We start from the raw sequence: 21,020 nt of genomic DNA, 5'->3' as shown, positions 1-21,020 counted from the left end.
TCACTTGAAAGTATTCAGCTGGAAACAATCGTGAATGGACTGCAAAACAACACATGATACATATGAAACAGAGAGAAAAACACATTGCCAAAACTCATACCGCAAGGATCTTATAAATCAGAGCTGCACCATTTAATTATTTCTCTGTCAAAACTGTATAGTGATAGTGCTGGGTTTTTTCTTCCCACACCTTTTTCTCAGAACTCAGAACCCTTTTCAAATATTCCCTATACAATAAATAGACTCACTCCATCAAAAAATGAATCGATTCAGAATATGGAATGATTTAATCATTACTAACTGAAGATGAAAAGCCATCCATCGCTAAAAGGAGTAGCATTACATTTTTACTCGGATCTGAAAAGTGACATCTGTAGGTGTGAATCTCTTGAAATTGTAACTGAAGACGAAAGTAGGCCCCGTGGCTTATTTCTCTGCTACCGTTGTTTGCCATATGTTTTACATTTGGTCGTTCAATCTGTGACTGTTCTCTTTCCCTTTAATAAAGCAGCAACTCCAACAACATGTGGGCATGCCATAGATGCGCCTGAAAGTACATTGAAAGGAACATGTTTATTATCGGAGGTAAGATCAGTTATTGGTGCTGCTTCTGAAAATGTTGCAAGGATGTTTCACCCCTCGAGCTGTAATATCAGGCTTGAGTATGTCAGGAGTAATCTGATTTGGCTCTTGAGAAGAAAATTTTGCCGTCACCGGAGCTGGCTTTATATTTAACTTAGTTCTTGCATCAATAGAAGCCAGAGGGGACACTGTTGATTTGATGTAGTCAAAAACTTCTGCTCCATCCTCTGCATGCAAATGTGTGACAGGAAGAGAATATGTTTCTAAAAGAATGTCTCGTTCGGTTTTGGGTCCATTGCAGATAATCACGCCTTCTCCTCCTGCTGTACGAACTGTTTCACCTTTCTCGAGTGATTCATTGTCACCACGCAGGCAGGAAACAATTTTTCCTTTAACTTTTTCTGGATCTAGAGCACCTTGGAGGCAGAGTTGTGCATCATTTTCCTTTGCATGTGGAGCTCTGACATCAACTGATGATACCAATGGATACATTTTTCCCTTCGGCAGTTGGAACTGGGATATGCTTAGCCCTATATATTTTCTGTTGTTTCCAAGAATAGCATGTGAAGGATATTGTCTATCAACGGTGCTTGCTGCCACAGTGATGATCCACGGTGCCACACTTACAACTGTCAAGGGATCTGGACCATCATTTCCAGCAGAATAGACAACTACCTTTCCTCTCTGGACAGCATGGAATGATCCAATGGACACACTATTTTGAAAATAATTAGGAGAAAAACCTCCCAGAGAAATGGAGAACACATCGACCCCATTATGCATCCCCGCATCAAATGCTGCAAGGATATCTGCATCATAGCAACTATAGTCACCGTTATCATCAGGCCAACAAACTTTGTAAGTCGCAACTTTGGCCTGAGGAGCTCCTCCTTTTGCAACCCCTTGTGCATTGGTACATAGTAACATTGATAGAAACATAACACCTGCGCAAATGCACAGAATTTGCATAACCAGGAAGTTTCGTGTGGACGCCATGATATATGATAAGATGATCCCGCGCGTATTTGTGCTCACTGATTTTCTGTTTAGTGTTTGAGAGCAGAGAGCGATACTTACAACTATAAGTGGGATGGGCATCAGTGATCCCTATTTATATAGAGAGATTGGCATAGTTCTTCATGAATTTGAGCATGAGATAAGAAGATGTGACTAGACGTGGCTGTAAGTGTTGAACGGAGAAAATCTGACCAAATGGAACCTTGGAAAATCTGTGTTGAACGCTCAAATAGGTCATCGCGTAGCCGCCTTTGGTGTACGTTCCGTGCCGCTCACGCCAAGCCCATTACAAAAATCATCAATGACTGTATTGAAGACTTGTGTCATTCAAGGTCGCCTCCTCTGTTTTCCGCCGGAGTCCTGTGGATTTTCCTTGTTCGAATCCTCTGTTGAAAGAAATGCCAAACATTTCAATGCATCGACAATGATTTTTTCTACATGTTTCGTTGAGAGCCTGCTCAATATAAGGCAGAAGATACTCTTCCACCATTTCTCACAATCATAGCACTCCATTGCCTATAAATTATGTTACCGTCCTCGTCCCAATCATCTGAATCTTCCTCTGAGGATGGCGCTATCTTTAACTATGATGCTGTACGCAAGTTACCAATCAATGCCATGACCTGCGAGTTAAAAGGAGCATAACCCAAAATTTTGTTTTCAACTTGCATAAGCAACTTCTCAAAATGTTTGCCAATATGAACAATTTCAAATTTTATTTGGATGTCATTTAATGTCTCCTCCATTAGAGGCCAAGGGTGGTCAGAATTGAAAATTGCACGGTTATCGAACATAATAAGTATGGAGGTGTTTGGAGGACAATTAGATAGATGGAACGGGTTCCCTTTTCCAGGAGTGAGAAGGCCGTCTAAATCCGATAAAATTTCTTTGCATGTTGGTCGCCTCCTCTTCTGACAAAGCCTGCCCTGTATGAACTGTAAAAGGCCATGATTAGTCGCCTTCTCTTTGAATTTCTGCCCATCTCTTCAGCAACAATGGGCTTCTTTGAATATACAAATGTTGTAATTTGTTTATCTTTATCAGGTGGTCCATACCTTTCCCTTCCAACATAGGGCAATCATGTAGATGCAATGTTTCCAAAGAGGGGAGGCAATAGAAATTTTCAGGGAGGTTTTCCAAGCACTTACAGCCACACAAGTATAGATGTTGCAATGCGACGAGGTGATCAAAATCTTCAGGGAGCTTCTTTAAACAGCGACAGTTATCCCGGTACAAAATTCGCAATGATGAGAGGCAAGGGAAGTCATTACATGATTCTCCAAGCTTTTCACAATCTGCTAAGTTTAAGTCCTCCAAAAACAGTAGAAGACAGAAACCTTCGGGGAGCTTCTCCAAACTCCTACATCCTTCTAAGTTCAGCACTCTTAAACCTGCTAATTCCCAAATTGATCTGGAAGCCTACGCAAACTCTTACACTTGTACAAGGAAAGGTCTGCGATAGAGGAGAGGTTGCAAAACGCATCTGGTAGCTCTGTTAAACTAGAACAATATGATACATCCATTGAGGATGCCAACAACTACGATTGTCCAATGCTTTCATACGAAGTATCTTGGTCCACGAACATCATCACTTGCAAAACTTCGCGTAATAACCCATGCCACAGGGAGAACATGGTAGTTTGAATTAAAGACGAGAAGAGTGTACAAAGGGTACTTGAGCTTGGTGGCACTGCAGCATTTATAATGCACCATGTCAACAGCTCGTCTCCACAGAACTTCTCCTCATTAAATCACCTTGGATCACTAGAAAGCCGAATTGATTTGCAATTTGGTGAAGTGGTGGAGAAAATTCGATGGGGGGCTCTGTGCGCCGCGCGCACTCCCAGTGCACCGCGCCAGTGCAAAAAATGCACTGTGGAGGAGCGCCCAATGCACCGCGCGGCCCATATGCGCCGCGCTTTCTTCCAGTGCGCCGCGCTGAGCAAACTTCATTCATTTTCACTCAATTTCACTCTAACTATATCAACTGTGCCTTCCAGGCTTTTCCTCAAGTCAGATATAGGCAAAAGCATATCATGGCAATATTTAACTCTCAGATTATCATTTGATCTTTCTATATTGACAAAATTGGTTGATCTTTCAATGTCTTCATTCCAAAATGAAGGTTTACATAATGGTTTAGACAAGATCAAATCATTTCCTTCGCAAATAAGACTCTGTTGTGCAGATTGAAGGTGGAAACCATTTTTCCTGCAGATCTCATTGAAACCATCAATCTCAGTTCTCAGACTAAAAATGTCAGATGTATCATTCTCATATGCTAGGCTAGATGTTGGAGTGGACGACATTTCATCATTGTCTTCACTAATAGAAATTGACTGTGCAGATTTGAAGAGGCCATCCTTTTTCTTTGGTTTCTCGTTAGAAATTTTCACTCTAACCAAATCAGACATGCCTTCCAGTGTATTCCTCCATTCAGAGTTAGGCAAAGGCATATCACGTCCAAGACATCTCACGGATTTCATCTTGCCCTCATGGATACAACTCTGATCTTGAGCCTCAGGCTGATGAATGCATCTGCACTGCCTCAATGACGTCGAGGATGTGAGTGTTACTGGATCCTTTTCGTTTCTTCCAGCACTCCCGAACTGAGCAAAGTTATTATGATAGCACCCGCACTACCTTTTCTGGAATCATTTCGGATTTCTCGTTCTTGTGCGCCCTTTCAACCAGACAGCATGGAACTTAATAAGCATGCTACCCCTATGTTTCCAGATGCAACAATAAATGCCAGGACATGTAAAGCACTCCTACAAAGTTCATACTCCCATTTGTCATGGAATGTGGGAGAGACGCATTCAGATAGAGCCTGCAAAACCATTTTATATGTGCCTTCCATCCCTGAAATTCCTATGCTGATATTGCTATTGTTGAAATGTATTTGAGTATCTTCTTTGCAGCCACAGAAGAGCTTAAACACCGTTGGACAATTTAAGAGGAACCAAAACTGAACTGCCTGCAACTATACATTTGCACCAACTTTCTTCCGTAAAATTTTAGACAAGCTTCTGTAAAATAATATTTGACCAAATTGCTCTTGTTCTATGCCTGGATGATTTTTCCTTACAATTAAATTCATTGTAGAAATGACTTGCAATTTTATGCTCCTGCTTGGATTATCCAACATTATTTGATGAAGTTTCCTTGGTGAATTTGATTTTGACAGAGGATTGGCGAGACTGAGTCTAACATCAGCAAGGACAGGATGCAAGGTGAAGGTAAGAAGCTAAAACCTATCAGGTATGGACCCTTCAGGATACTTGAGAATATTGGTGAAAATGCTTTTCAACTTGATTTGCCAGCTTACATGCAAATCTACTCAGTCGTGAACGCAGATTGCTTGAGATTGTTTGAACCATCAATGATTGAGGACCCTGAAGAGCAGATTCAATTGCCTTCTGTTGATGACCTACTACCTAAATATCTTAATGAGTTCCAGGAAGGTGCAGTGATGGACAGGAAGATAAGGACGACGCGCAGTGGATAGGTGGAATACCTCAGAATTGGGCTTAAAGGTTCGAAGCCCAGCAGTGCGAAGTGGATTGAGATTGGACAAGTGAGACAGCAGTTTCCTCACTTAGTCGATGCTTGAAGAAAACCAACTTTTGGTGGTCCAAAAGCTTTTCAGTTGGGAGTTCGTGATCCAAATCGGATCCATAAACAAATGTCATAAAACCATGACTATATCGAGACGAAACAAATCCTTGAAGAATCCAAAATAGCAATCGAAAACACCCTAAACCAGTGGCCATGGCAGTCGGCACGGAATAACGAGGACCTTGGTCAATGTGCGCTAACCGAGGCCCATGGAGACTGCACAAGAGGTCAAAATAGCCCCTGGGAGCCCCGGATCGGGAAAAGGAGTTGATTTTCGATGCGCACTAGCGCTTAGTGCTAACGCGCATCGCTGGGCAAACAGGGCTGAGATGGTAGAGCCTTGAGCACTCGGTCACGTCGGAGCCAGAGGACCGTGGGCGGAGAAATGTAAAGCGCCATCGTACGAAGGTGGGACCCACAACCTGGAAACCGACGGTTTGATCAGGGCGCCCTTAAACGGTAAGTGGTTTTGGAGAAAGTGGAGCGATCACACCCAGCAATCGACGTGTGGCAGCAGAGGTGAGAGAAAAACCGCCGTGATCGCGTGTTATCAGTCGAGAAAATCAACCGCGCTTGGCATGCGAATGACGTTGGATCTAGAGGAGTCCAGATCGGACGGCTGAGATTGCGTCCGATAGACAAAGCGTAATTGACAGGGAATTAAGCCGTGATTAAAGAGGATTTGGAATCCATTGATCGCTATGATGGAGAAAGAAACGAATCGACGGACAGGTTGGCACTATTTGGATAGGGACACGTGGCTACTTCCTGAGTGTTTATGCTGACGCCGAACAGGGAATTCCAAGCACACAAGTGGAAGGCGAATCGACGCAGGCGGGAGAGGAAACAAACAGGCATGGAGGCCGAATGGCTAAAGCCATGAACAGAGACAGTGAACGGGCATTCGAAAAGATAGAGAAAACGAAAAAAAGATAGTGAACAGTGACTCCTGAGAGGAGGACTGAACACAGAGAGTAGTAAAGCCAAGCAGAGGTGAAAGAGGGCCGAGCTGACCACAGGCAGCATCGAGCACCAGAGAGCTTGAGGAATCAAGCCTTCCCATAGAGGAATCTGTCCGGATTGAGCATCATAGTTGGCTCTTTCCACTGTAGACCGAGGGTCGCAAAGTTGGTAGGAAGAACGAGAGTCTGTGTACTCCAAGTGGCGTGAGGAATCCAAGAACCACCCTGCCAAGTAAACCTGCTTCAGGAGAACTCATATTGAGTCCCTGTAATGTAATTTTTCTGCTTGAAGACACAATAAAACAAGGCCACCACTGAAGCTGGACCGGAGATGTAGCCCTGGAGATTAGGGTGAACTCCTTATTAAAGTTGTTTGTGTCTTTGTGTGCTTACTATATTTCTCTGCTGTCTTTCCATTTAAATGTCTCTGTATTGGCAATCTGATCGATCCGTTGCTTAAATAACACAAAACACACACCAGCACATGAGTCTGTAATTACCTTTTGTTTAATAAATCTTAACTGATGTCACTCATAGGGTGAATATCAGATCAAACAGGAGAAAAAATATCACCAAAATCAATTCCCGGAACCTGGGAATAACCTTTTTCTACCAATCAAGCTTTGTATTTCTCCACCTTTCCTTCTACATTTGTCTTCTTCTTGAACACCCATTTGCTGCCAATGGGTTTCCTTCCAGCCGGCAACTCCACCAAAACCCAAGCCTCATTTTTGTGCAAAGATGCCATTTCATCAACCATGTTCTCTTTCCAGAGTTTTCCATCCTCTGAATCTACTACTTCCTTCACAGTTCTGGGATCATCGTCAGTAATAGATAAAGCAAAATTTGAACAGAAAGAAGATGGACTATACCTTTATGGCTGCCTTCTTTATCAAACTGATCTTCTCACACCCGGAGTTTGTGGCTCTTCATCTTCTGATTCCTCCTCTGCTGTAGAGTCTGATTCTTCCTCCTTAAGCTCAAACTCTATCTTCTCAGGTTCCTTTGGTTGGACTTCATGTTTAATAACATCTTTTACCTCTCTGAACACCACATCTCGGCTGCACACAACCTTCCGTGTGACTGGGTTCCAAAGCTTATAACCCTTTAAACCATCCTTATACCCAATAAAGATGCACTTTTCAGATTTACTATCCAACTTGGTTCGTTTCTCCTTTGGAACATGTACATATGCATCACATCCAAATACCCTGAGATGTGAAAGAGAGGGTTTCTTACTAGTCCATACCTCTTGTGGAGTCTTATCCTCCAACGCTGATGAAGGTGACCTGTTGACCAGGGAACATGCAATATCCACCACCTCTACCCAGAATTCCTGTCCTAACCCGGCACCACTGAGCATGATTCTTGCCCTTTCCATCAACGTCTTATTCATTCTTTCTGCAACTCCATTTTGCTGAGGTGTATATGGAGTAGTCTTATGTCGTGCTATACCACACTTCTTACAAAATTCTTCAAATTCCTTGCTACAAAACTCTCCCCCATTATCTGTCCTCAACACCTTTATCTTCTTCTCTGTTTGATTTTCCACGAGAGCCTTAAATTTTTTAAACCTGTCAAAGGCTTCAGATTTCTTCTTAAGGAAATATATCCATGTATTCCTTGAGAAGTCATCTATAAATGATACATAGTACACAGACTTACCCAGTGATGGAACCTTCACAGGTCTAAACACATCACTATGCACAAGTTCTAATATCTGTTTCGCCCTCTTACTACCAGAGGGGAAACTCACCTGATTCTACTACCCATATACACAATTTTCACAGAAATCAAAATCCAGAGAGATATTACTCATACCTTCTACCATACCTCTACCATGAAGTATTCGAAGGTCCTTCTCTCCAATATGTCCAAGCCTTTGATGCCACAACATGGTCTTCTTTCCAGAGACCACTAGATTTTCTGCTCCACTTTCAGGAACAACAGAACTATTGCACCCATCAATAATAGTGCTACCTTGCAGCTTGTATAGAGTTCCAATTCGAACTCCCCACATCAATACCAGTGCTCCTTGAACCATTTTGCAGGTATCCTTCTCGAACACTGTTTTTACACCTGCATCATCCAGCTTGCTTATAGAAATTAGATTTTTGGCCAATGCAAGAATATGTAGAACACCCGGAAGTGTTCTAACCCTTCCACCTTGCAACTTCAACTTTACTTTTCCACGACCAATGATTCTAGCCTTCCTATCATCCCCTAAGAAGACATCATCACCATCGTATTTCTCATACTCGCAGAACCACTCTCTATGGGGAGTGAAGTGAAAGGATGCACCTGAGTCAATCAACCATGCCTCATGATCTACATGTGTACTTGAAGAAGCCAAGTACACATCCCCACCTTCATCTGAGGTGGTTTTCGCCTTACAGAAGGAGCCTCATCAGATCCCTTTCCTTTGTCAGGAGCTTTAGATTTATAGTCCCTTTTAAAGCGGCCTTCCTTTCCGCATTTCTAGCACACTACCTTTACAAGTTTTCCTGGAGATTTAGATCTCCCACTCGATGACTTATTTTTGTTTTTGTTCTGAGACTGTCCTCGTACAGGCAAGGCATCACCATTCTGGCTCTCCATATTTTTCCATCCCATCTCCTCCGTTAGCAAGGCTAAGACTATTTCATCAAACTACAAGGCAGTTGCATTGCTACCTATTGCAATAACCAGACTATCCCACGAATCTGGTAGAGAACACAACAAATTGATGCACTTATCTTCATCTGAAATTTTAATATCAACAGATGCTAACTGACTTACCACAGTATTAAATGCATTCAGATGCTCTGTCACCGAGTCTCCATCTTTCATCCTCAGGTTATATAGCTTTTTCTGCAGGAACAGTTTATTCACTAGAGACTTAGATTGGTACAAAGTCCCTAACTTGTCCCACAAAGCATTTGTCGTAGCTTCCCCTAATACATTCAGCAATACTGAATCTGGGACACACAATCATATTGTTCTCTTTGCCTTCCGATCCAACTTTTTCCATTCTTCATCGGACACTCCCGTTGGTTTAGTACCCAGATCTACCGTGATCCACTGATCTTTATCCACCAACAGATCCTCCATCTTGAGTTTCCACAACTCAAAACTCTGACCATTAAATTTCTTGATCTCTATCTTTCCACTGCTCGCCATCTTCTTTCACCACCAGAATCGATCTTGCAAATCTCCTCCTGAACAGGGTCTACCACAGGCCCGAGCAAAACCCCTCAGCAACAAAGGCGTCCCCTTGAAGCCAAAACTGCTCTGATACCAAATGTAGGTTTTAACCCCGTACAAAAATTACCTGCAAACGAATTCTAAAACACAGAAAATAAACAGCGCGAGAGCATAACACATAAAACACATATACACTGAGATTTGCCCTGGATCCCAAAACCGGGACTACCAGCTTGATTTTTCATTATGTTCCTTTCAATGTTATAATACATATTTGTACATGCCGAAGCATCCAATACAATGGACTGAAAACCATCGCGTCCAATACCATGGACCAAAAACCATCGCGTCCAAAAAACATGTGCGAAAATCATGAACAAAACCATAGGTGGGTGCGCCCAACCTAACATAGGGTCCAAAACCAAAATTTTCCGGGGCGCTGCCACGGACCCCATAAAGTGGGGTTACAGGTACACCGCAAACCCCCTGTGACCCCCCCCGCTACACAATCGCCACAACGAAGGGGGGCTCCGCCCCCCCTCTAACCCCCCAGTTAACTACGTGGGCTAGTCGTGGAAAGAATATAACACAACCCAACAATAAGGGACTACCAGTATTAGAAGGAATTGGAGATAAGTTGATTAGCTTAGAAGATTACCACCACAAATAATACACTATTGCAAGAAATAAATCAAATTTTTCTAGCATCAAAGGAAGCATCATAGGGAAGGCTTTTATGGAGGCTTTGGATTTTGATCTAGTCATTAAACATGAGCTTAAACACTTATTTATCATCAAGCCTGCCTTTCAAAAGTATACTGAGATAGATGAGACCTACAGGAAATTGGCAAAGTTTGCTATCCCAAGTCAAGATCGATGGGATAAACTATGTGAATTGCTTGGGTAAAACAGTTTCACCTCCAACAGTAACACAATAGGACAACACTTCTTCGGGCCTAGTCATCAACATCAACCCTCAAGGATAGTGCCAGCAGCCTCAACGCTTTTAAATCTCCTATATTTTTGTTCTATTTATGTCAAAAAAGTTGAGATATTTTGTAATAGATCTTGATATTTCCAATCAAGATATTTTGTTAGAATTTGTATAAATACTTCAGAATTTGAAGTATTAATGTTGAGACTTGTATGAAAAAAGAAGATTCTTTGATGTAAAGGTGTTCACTGTGCTCAAGAGATCAATTCTCAGTAATACAAAAGATTGTTTCAGGATTCCTATGTCTGACTCATTGGTGAAGTTTTCTCTCATGTTAATGTGTTTTTTATCTATCATCACATATGTCTTCCTTATTTTTTTTGTTCAAATAAAAATAAGAAATTGAATTTATTTAATTGCACTCAATTTTGGCTTATGAACAATAATTGATGTTTTCCAACTGATGTTAAATATAGAATTCTTAAATGCTCTATGTTTAATTGATCCTTAAACTTTTCCTCTATCCAACTTCACAAAGCTCATAAGATCTGATAGTCCGCCTACATTTCCCTGTTACACTTGTCTGTTAACTCTGTAATTGATCTACTTAAGTTGATTGACTGCATTTCCCAATGGCTTCCTATTACAGTTTCAACCAAACAATCCAAAAAACAAAATTAGGAACCTTACATCTAGCCTAAAATCCCATTACAAACAAATCTAAACAAATCTAAATCTTCAGAGAGTTCCCTCTCTACATTTATAAGCGCTAGCTTCTAAACTTAAAAGTGGTTTTGTGGTTACCTCTGGGTTTCTTTCACAACCTTAAGAAATTATAGAGTGATAACAGCGTCTAAATGCCTCTGAAATGTGCTACAATGAGGCTCAAGCACCCTTTTTATTATTGAACAACAAATGGAAAACCTAACCAACCAAAACCCTAACCCTAGGTGATGGAATGCCAAGAATTTGTGGGTTGCGTTGGGGTTAGTTGGGCAACCAACTTTCCAGGGTCGTAACTTGGTCATATGATATTTGTTTGGCGCATACGATACCTCATTGGAAATATTTCTTTGAGTACTATAGGATTTGTGGTAGTCCGTTGCTTATGGCAATGGCCCTACTGCAGACCTCAAAAATATGCCATTTAGGGGGTCAAAACAACTCCGGAAGTTCAGGATCCCAAAAACTGCTAAAAATAGTAAATGCTGCTATAATCAAGGAAACTGATGAAACTGACTAGAAGTCTAGGTGGAATAAGCAAGTGGCCACAAATATCTGCCTGGATCATAAACCCCCAAAAATCATATAAAACCTAAAAATAAATTAATTGTTCGACAGAATGGCCCTTTCGGGGTGCATTCTACAAAATGGTTTTTTCTTGACATCCATTTTAAGAAATGTACATCTCTAGACTCTTAATCATTAAACACTTATTGGAAAAAATAAAATTAAAAAAATTCTTAACCTGATAACTATCATGGCTCAAACCTAGGTACTTGGATAACACAATACGACCTTACTACCCACTGACCTGGATAATGTTGCTTGCAATACCTTCCTACTGAATTAGTTTTATTATGAATAAACTGACCTCAAAGGGAAAAGTGTGGGGATCCAATCCCATGGACATTCAATCGCTACAATACAACTTAGTTTTGCTGTATAAAAAAGCATCACATGTCTTTATGGAATCCAATCGTTGTCCACCCTCATCATTATAACTCAGCTAAATTATTACATGTCTCAGGTGTTACAACTTAGCTCATTATTTTATATGTCTCAGTGTCAAACTCAGCTCATGTTATCACTATTTATGTAGTAATATAGCTTGGTGATTAATAAGAAGTATCATGCAAACCATGCGTCGTATACAATTTATTTCATATGGAACCAACCAATCTCCACTCATGGTTACTCCTCGGCCAAGTTCACATCATAATCTAGATTTAGTTCTAGTTAAAGTGGAACCAAGTCACGTACAACAAAATTACACCATTGATGAATTGTTACCAATGAAAAAAACTAGAACAATGAAAACATAGATCATTATCATCAAAAAACTAGGCTACGAAACTAAAACAATGAAACTGCATGCCATTATAATTAACGAACCCATGATAGGAAACTAGAAGAATGAAAGAAGTTTTATATATGTATACAAGAAAGGTTTGAGCTTGATTTCATGTAACCAGATCCAAGAACAATATTCGTTTTCTACTATCAAACTTTCAACCTTTGCTCATCATATTTAAAAGAACAAAGGAACAATGTCGATAGACTTGAACCAACGTAGCCAATAGAACTAGCAATCGTTATCAACAAAAAAATTTGTATTATTTCTTATTCTTCGTGAGAGTTTATTTCCACACTTTGGAGCCCATGAATGTGTGTATATATACACAAAGTGTGGTCCTAGGGCTTATGAGGGTCAACGTAGGGAAATCGATTATGTCATAAAAGTTGGAGCTTTAACCCATATGATCACATCCATGTGACCTTGTCAAGACTATCATTAAACCCTTTTTCGCAATATGACCATGCCATATGACCTGTTCCTTAGGGATCCATTTTCATTGGCATGTTGACATCAGCAAGATGTCATCATGCCATGTGGAAGCCTGTCATGGGTTCCACATGTCACCCATTTTCAGCGTTTTCACCAATTATAATGCTCCAATTGTGCATGCCTTTGGTAGTCTCTAGAGGTGCCACACCACCTTGCCTACATTTCAAGACACATTACCGCTTTGCTACCATGTCATCTCTTCTCAACCTAAAGCCAACTACCACCTGTCACTATGGGACTGGCCAACATGGATGATCGACCTTGGTTAAACCTCTAGTAGGTTGATGTTACATTTTTCATTTAATTCCTCATTCAGTTGTCAAATCTATCCTAACAGAGAAAACATGCTCGAAATTTACTAATGTTAAATTTCATGGAAGTTGGGATGTTATTAACCATATATTTGATCATGGAACAATACATCCATTGAGAAGATGTGTGTTGTTTAACAGATTTGTTGCTTGTGGGTTTTTTCCCCATAGTTTACGTCCTTTATTAACGTCGATCTTCAAATGGACATAAATTCTCATCCTGGGCAATTTTTTAGAATGTGATATATCATGGGAAATAGAAAAAAGTTTAGGGGTGAAATTTCGCAAATGGGCTATTTTTTGGATTTTTTCTGAAAATATATATATATTCGACAATTTGGTTAAATTTTTTCCTATATATATATATATATATATATGATTAAACAGATGATATTTTCCAAAAAATAACCAGTTTTAAACTAGATTACATGTTTTAAATTGAGTATTTGCCTACATTCTATACCTATAAATTTTCAAACCAAAATAATCACTTGAAATACTATATATAGGAAAAATATTAAATACTTAAAAAATACCCTGGTTGGAAAGGTCTTGGAGAGGACTATCCAACCATACCATTCATAGACTCATTTGGACATCATAACTTTGATAAAAACTAAAGAAATTTCAAACCTCTTTGACATCACTTGATGAGGGCATCCAAGAGATGAGGCTATCATATTGCTTCGTTTGATTCACAAATGAAATTGTTGCTTCCTTAGACATTCCTGTTGACATCAATGACACTTGTTGTCATCAATGACAATGCTATGTGCAGCAAGATTGATGACTTGTCTACCATTTTAGGGGATTTTAATGAATTATTAGCCTAAGTTAGTGTTGATTGGCGGAAATGGCCTCCATCAACATCAAAGGAGACAACCTGATTAAGTTCCCAAATCATACCCTTTTTAGTTTGAGATGGTGGTTCTGACTGGTTCTATTGGGCCTAGTTACCTGCTTACCTAGGACTAAATTAAAGTCAACCTAACCTAAACTAAGTGTTAATCTATCCTAATCCTACTATACTAACCTATATGAAATTAATTCAAGATAATACTAATTGTTAGTCCTATGTGGTACTATGTTAAATAGATGTTAATATTACCCTAATACTAAGGCTACGCTAGATACTAATACATGTTATTAATTCTAGCATTAAATTTGTGATTATTTCCACAATTTAATGCTACAAAATAAATACAAATATTACAAAATTGTCAAATTATTTTATATATTTTTAATCTAATAAAAATGAAATTTAAGTATACAAAATATACAATTTTTTATTTGTTTGATCTTTAATATATGAGAAAGGTTTGAAGATAAAAGAGTTAAGATGTTTGTCTCTATTAAATAGGACTTTTATGCAAAATGAAAATAGAAAAATAGGTGCAATATTATAAAAGGAAACTAGATGATATTTAATCTTGAATCTATCTTCATCAGTACTGAATATACGTCCTTATCTCAATCAAGAGCGAGATAAAAAAAAAGGGAGGCAAAAGTGGAAGGATTTAGAATGAGATAAAGGTAATAGAACAAGGAAATAGTTCTAGGATATATCCCTCATTCAAGTAAATGTGCACAAATCGGTATGTGATAACTAGTTATCATAAATCAATTTGCATACATCTCTAAATCCATATGAAACTATTACATTAAACAAAAAGATTATGCCAAAGTAATGAAATAATTCGAATAATATGACATAAATAATGCAGGAAATCCATTTCATTAAACTAATAGATAGCTAGCAATCCAATATAATGAAAGACTATTTAATTGCAATTCTTTAGTTTCCAAATATATTCTACTCAATTTTTCAAGTTAGCTTAACGAAAAATTTAAATGAGCATAAATGGATTTAAAATCAACAGGAGGATTGAAAAGAAATTATAATCATAAAAGAAAAATTTGCAACGAAATTGAAAGGTTTACTTAATCTATGACCAAATCGAAATAATAGTGCTTGTCACTGGTCGCAGAAACAAAGTATGCTTCATTACAAACGCTTTGAAAGATAATTTGGACTTGAGACTAGCACATAATTACAAAAGTTCTTTTCTTCTATTGCCTCAATATTAGATGACTTACAGAATGTATAGTAGACTCAATTCTCATTACAATAGTGAAATAAATGTAATTCTCCTATTTTGGTTGTTTGTGCTACAAAAATCCTTATGCCCCTTCTCATTGGATTTGAATCCCCTTGTTATCACTTACTGTAAAACTTTTTGAATGGTTCCAAATGATTCCAAAAGAATGCAAAAGAGCGGAGGATCTTGCAGTCATTTTCCAAGTAGCAGAACGAATCAAAGAATGCATTGGACCCTCTCCATTGGAAATTTCTCAGAAGAAGTCCAAAAATGGGCTCTTGGATCAAAAGATATGGTCTGCTGAAGTTCAAGGATTGAAGCCTTACATAGGAGTATCGGAGGTCCGATATATCGGAGGTCTAGTGACAATAGAGATCCACGATCGCAACATCATAGCACCATAATATCGGCGATGGCAGCATCAAAGCACTAGAATATTGGCAATCGCGCATCAAGCATATCGGTGATTGCATATCAGAGCTCCTGCACGTCAAGGGCCCAATGTAGCGAAGCAGGCAATATTAGAGCCCAGAGGAGATCGGCGCATCGTAATATCACAAAATTAGAACATCAAAAATTGGAGAATCATAACTTTTGAAGGTGCCAACCTTTTAAATTTTGTGACATGGGTAATGTGCCGATAGTGAAAAAACCACCAAGGGACTCCGATAAAGATTAACAAAGAATTCCATCGCAAAACCAAAGCTGGCACACCCTTTTCTCTCTCCTCTAGCATGACATATGGCGACATATGATTGGTTCCGATAAAGATACAGTGGCATTTTATGTAGCGGTACAGAAGGACATGTGGCAGGTAGTTTTGGCGTTTGGAGGGGGCCTATGGGGGCAAATCTGGGTGACATGTGTCACCACTCATGAGGTGCCACATGAAAGTGATGATGTCATATTAGAGGTCGCATATCAGAGGTTGAGAATATCATCACTTTATAATAGTTGACACTTGAAAAAGTTTTGATAAAGAGGGGCTCTGATATTGGGCTTACACACAGTCACAAGGATCCAAAGCACGAAAGGCACGGAGCTAGGGGTGAAGAACAAAGATTTATCGGTGATCAGAGTATGAGCATGTCGCAACTCCAAAGTTATTTCCCCGATTGGAAACCGACATTGAGAGGGGCTCCAATATTTTGCTAGCACATGGTCAAGAGGAACAAAAGAGCCTCGAACGCTAAGCAATTAACAAAGGGAGAAGGGCCCCCGGCAGGAGTCCAAACACCCTAACATCTTAGGGCTAAGTGACAGGTCATGGCACCAGGTCTTATGGGATACACCTTTCAAGGGGCTAAACAAAAGGGGCCAAGAACATCGAAACTTTGTTTTCGTAATGTTTTTAAGAATAAAAGTACTGATGAGTAAAAGCTCCGATAGTGTAATACAGAGAGTTAAAATAAGGATGAGTAAGAAGCTATGTTATAGAGCACCACAAAAACCATCACAGGTGATCACTCCCATCTCCAGAAAATGGGAAATTCAAGTAGTTAAGGTGGAAAGCTACGGGCGAATCGACTGAGTGATTGACAAGGAACATTGTGGCAAAGACGTGGTCTGATCAGAGGTGATCACAAGAAGTGGCATCGAGATATTTTGTTGTAATCATCATTCGCTTTTTCCCGTGTTTTGTTATTATGTTATTTTTATATTTTAAAGAAAATAATCAAATAATTTGCAATGATTTGGATGAAAGAGCCTTCGCACGCCGAGACAGATAGTCGATCAGACAACTGGAACTCGGCTAAGATATTTTTGTAACTATTTTTCAAGCTCTCCCTCCTTATAAAAAGAGGGAAGAAACACTTAAAGAGGGTTTAGAATTTTTGGAAAGAACTCTTGAAAGGGCCTTTTCCTATTTTCATGAAGGGAGTGTTATGAATCGTGATGTATGCACATTTCTCAGCGGATTAATACGATATTTTTCGTGATTCCAACTTATTGGATTGCAGTATGTTCATCTCCCTTTATGTTTTCATATATGTTAAATATTCTTCTCAAATTTCATGTCGCATAGCTACTAGACATATTTCTCATTAGATGCATATTCGTTTCAATCAAGTTATTGATGGAAAATGCATGTATAAGAAATATTTCGATCAAGTTATTGATGGATAATGCATGTATTGATGTGGGAATTAAGCCTTTAAAAAGTGCTCCATGTATCTTAGCATTCCATAAACATTTCCTTTCTCTCGTTTCTCTCTAAATCCCGCTATATAGAATTCTTAAATTTTAAGCTTTGTATGATGGATTTCTCATCGACTATCTTCTACCATTACATATGTCTTAACAACTGATTTTTTGCAAGCTCTCATTCTGATTTGGCCACCACTGACCGAGGATTATTTCCTGTGTATTCATGCATGTACGATGGGTCATACATTGTATCTTTATGAACGATTCTGAATCAATCCTATTTGAATTAGTTGGGACAAGATATGGTGCTACAAGTCCTTAAGACAAATTTGACAACACTAATTAAGATGTCCTAGGCACTAGTCTCCAATCAACCCAAAGGATGTCAATAGGAGTGACAACATCTTTCTGGCACAATTTTCGAGGAACAGATTAGAGAAATTCCCCCCTGGGTATGACATTCATACACTCTTTGATAAGGTGAGAAAAGATGTGTGGGTTGTAGATTTAACACCTTGGCAACTCCATTGTTAAATCATAAGTTCATCACCCTGGCTTTTAAGAGACCCCATACCCACTCAAATACCTCTCAGCAAAGAATTCCATCTGTATTTGACCCAGATACACTAATATCCAAAAGGATTTGGAAGGAAAAAACCCCCAATACTGATGCTACAATCTCTTCATTTCCATAAACATCATCCTCATCCAACTCATAGAATGCCATAATTCATTGCTCCAATTTTCCTCCTAGAGTCCTGGTATATCCTTCAGAAAGTGGTCAGCTAATTAGTACCACCTCCCTAAAGGTCAAGGGAGAAGAAGTTTCAGTCAAAACCCCTTCTCTCTCATTTCCTCCCCTCCTTGAAGTTGAGGAAGTAAAATATATCCTCCAGAGTAGCCCTACCCACAATGTGAACAGTTTCTCATTCCACGGTCGTTCATTTGTCTCGCAATTGGTCATAGCTCAGAGACCCCTAATAAATCAAGAACCACCACCTCTACTCCAGATGGTTGTTTGAGGTTTCCTGTTAAACAAATATGCTCCCTTAGACCTGCCTCAATACTTAAATGTTGTGCCACAGGACTATCTCAAGCTCTTGCCCCAGGTTTAATGAAGAAGATGACACATCAATCTAGAGACACATAGAATTTTTATGTGCCTTTGCAGAAAATTTGAATGTCGAGCACCAGGATGCAGTGTTGAGGCTCTTCATCCAATATTTGGATGGGGAAGCTAGGAACTGGTTCAAATCCTTGTTGAATTATTCCATTAACACTTGGAAAGAAATGGAGAATTCTTTTATGCAGGAATGGGGAGAGAAGAGAGATCATGGATACATTCTTACTGAGTTCAATGACATGAAGAAGAAACCTGATGATGATATGTCAGATTTTATAAAAAAGGTTTAATAAATTGTACAACCATCTACCCACTGATATTAAACCTCCACAGGTCACTTCCCGATTATTTTTTGTTGGGGCCTTCAAATCAGAGTTCAGCTTCACACTCAGAGAGAGGAAGTCTTGTACCTTGGACTAGATTCAAATTGATGCTCTCGAGGTAAAAGAAAATTTTACATCAACAGGGAAGTCAAGAAGCATAACTAACCCTGGAGAGAAGAAAAAGGGGAAATAGGAGGCATCTTCCTCAAGTCATGGAAGAGAATCCCAAGAACATAAGATCGAGGAGATGGAAAGGTTAGTAAAGGAATTATCATATAAACTGATACAACTGGATCTAGAAAATAAAAACCTTCCATGACAAAACTTCCAGGCTGCTAATCAAGGTTTCAATCCCCAATATAGAAGGCCTCCCCTACAGATATTACAAAGGGAGAGGAAAGAATAGAAAGACCACATCCATCCTCATTTATATATAGAAAATAATCAGGAAGAGAAGATACAAGATGCCAACAAAGTTCAGGGGGGCCTGTATTCCTCTTTATGCGATGAAGAATAAGAATTTAGAACATACAAAGAAGAGGAGGATGATCTTGATGCAATGCTAAACGATGGTGAGATTGATGATTACTACAAGCGACTCGTTGATTTCATGTAGGCTGATCTTCGGTCATCTAGAAAAAGATCGAGGGGACAAGACCAAAACGAAGGCTCTTCCTCCCAAGAGCCTCCTAATCCAGCTGACAAGGGGAATGGGCCATTAGATCCAATTATTAGAAAAAAAGAGTCCTCTGATCCAACCTACTTTAAGCTTGAATTCCTCAAATAAGAGAAGTCACCTCCCCATTATAGGCCCATCTGTGAAAAAGAAAAAGACTTGGTAGAGGTTAGCACTGCATAAAAAGGCCCTCCTATCTTTAATCTTCAAAAAGAGCTTAAGAAAGTTAAGATCCCAATCCCGTTATCTAAGCTCTTGAAACAACCCACCTATAAGGCCCAAGTTTCCAAGTTTATGTTTCCATTTGCTTCATTTCAATCACCTGATAGTTTAAACCTCCAAGAAGAAACGCCAATGGTCACCTTTGGACCCCATGTTGAAGAACAAGATCCCTCCACAACACCTTTTTGCATTACTCTAGTAGTACACGACCTCCTACTCCATAACTTCATGTTGGACTTAGGCGCTTCTCATAATTTGATTCCACTGTCAGTAATGGAGCAACTAGGCCTATAGATAACTCAACGATACAAAGATTTCTACTCTTACTCTAAGAGGGTAAAGTGTTTGGGAATGATAAAGGACTTAATGACGAATTTGGCCCAGATCCCCATAAAAAGTGTAGTAATGGAAATTTTGGTAGCTGATATCCCTGCAAAGTTCTGCATGTTTTTTTCCATGTCTTGGGGATCAAATATTGGAGGTTCCATCAAGCTGGATCTTACCTATGCTACCATCCCTATCTTTGTTGGAGAAGAAATGTGAATGTACAGGGAATCAAGGTTTGTTAAAACAATTACGATAGTTGATTGCACAAATAATTCTCCTGTGTGTGGGAAAGAAAGGGATCTCTCTTGATTAATCCTGGAAGAGATGATTTTATTTTAGAAGAAACACAGGTATAACTAGCAGCCAAATTAGATCAGTAGCTCAAAGATTGTACAAAAGTCTGAAGTTGTATTTTGATGGTGCAAATTCTAAGAATGGAAATGGAGCAAGAGTGTTCTTGATATCTCCAAAGGGTAGCTTGATTCCCCTCTCATTAAAATTAGAATTTGAGACAACCAATAATGTGGCAAAGTATGATGCATTACTATTAGGCCTGCAAGCAGTGAGGAATTTGAACATTGAATGCCTCACTATGTTTGGAGACTCGGAACTGGTGGTAAAGAAAATCAAGAACCAATGTCAAAATAAGCACCCCAGGCTAAGGGCTTACAGAAATGAGGTTTTGGATTTAATGGGCAACTTCTTACTGGATTTTAATGTCCAATTCTTACCCATGGAAGGAAATCGAATGGCCGACTCCTTGACTATAGCTACTAGTAATTTTAAGCCACCACAAAATCCACTTCTCAGATATGAAGTCAAAGTTAGGTACAGACCCTCAGTGCCTGATAATGTGAGATATTGACAGGTGTTCGACAAAGGGAAACATGGAAAATTTGATCCCTTATGGTTTGGACCCTTCAAGG

General features: G+C 39.4%; 1 pseudogene; it reads right to left on the bottom strand.

Moving 5' to 3' along the window:
- Positions 1–591: 591 nt before the first annotated feature.
- Positions 592–1,578, bottom strand: LOC149147269 (subtilisin-like protease SBT5.3 pseudogene; annotated as a pseudogene).
- Between the last annotated feature and the right edge of the window lie 19,442 nt (positions 1,579–21,020).

Source organism: Pinus tabuliformis, chromosome 9 (assembly GCF_031772625.1).
Source record: "Pinus tabuliformis cultivar Carrire ecotype Pingquan chromosome 9, CPIR1, whole genome shotgun sequence".
Classification (NCBI taxonomy): domain Eukaryota; kingdom Viridiplantae; phylum Streptophyta; class Pinopsida; order Pinales; family Pinaceae; genus Pinus; species Pinus tabuliformis.
Note: the sequence above shows the minus strand (reverse complement) of the source record. Positions and strands in the feature narration are given on the sequence as shown.